We start from the raw sequence: 674 nt of genomic DNA on the forward strand, positions 1-674 counted from the left end.
ACTTGGGGTACATAAAAAACAGAATTCAGCATTTTAGGGGCTGTTGAATGTAGTATTTAGCATTTTGGAGGATGCACCCCAAAATGTGTCTCCTCAAATGTACCCCCAAAATGTGTCAGATTTCTACAAATAATCAATGGGGGGGGGTCATAAAAAACAGGATTTAGTATTTTAAGGGCTGTGGGAGGCAGTATTTATTACTTGAGGTGGCTGCGCCCCAAAAATGTGTCTTCTCAAATGGACCCGAAAATGTGACTGTAGCGCAGAAAGAATCACTTGGGGGACATAAACAGGATTCAGCATTTTAGGGGCTGTTGAAGGTAGTATTTAGCACTTTGGAGGATGCACCCCAAAATGTGTCTCCTAAAATGTACCCCCAAAATGTGTCAGATTTCTAGAAATAATCACTTGGGGGACCTAAAAAACAGGATTCATTATTTTAGGGGTTATTGAAGGTAGTATTTAAGCACTTTGGAGGATGCATCCCAAAATGTGTCAACTCAAATGTATCCCCAAAGTGTGTCAGATTTCTAGAAATAATCACTTGGGGGGACATAAAAACAGGATTCAGCATTTTAGGGGCTGTTGAAGGTAGTATTTAGCACTTTGGAGGATGCACCCCAAAATGTGTCTCCTAAAATGTACCCCCAAAATGTGTCAGATTTCTAGAAATA

Source organism: Phyllobates terribilis, unplaced genomic scaffold, assembly GCF_046119375.1.
Source record: "Phyllobates terribilis strain yellow unplaced genomic scaffold, ASM4611937v1 Scaffold_5583__1_contigs__length_50676, whole genome shotgun sequence".
NCBI classification, from domain to species: domain Eukaryota; kingdom Metazoa; phylum Chordata; class Amphibia; order Anura; family Dendrobatidae; genus Phyllobates; species Phyllobates terribilis.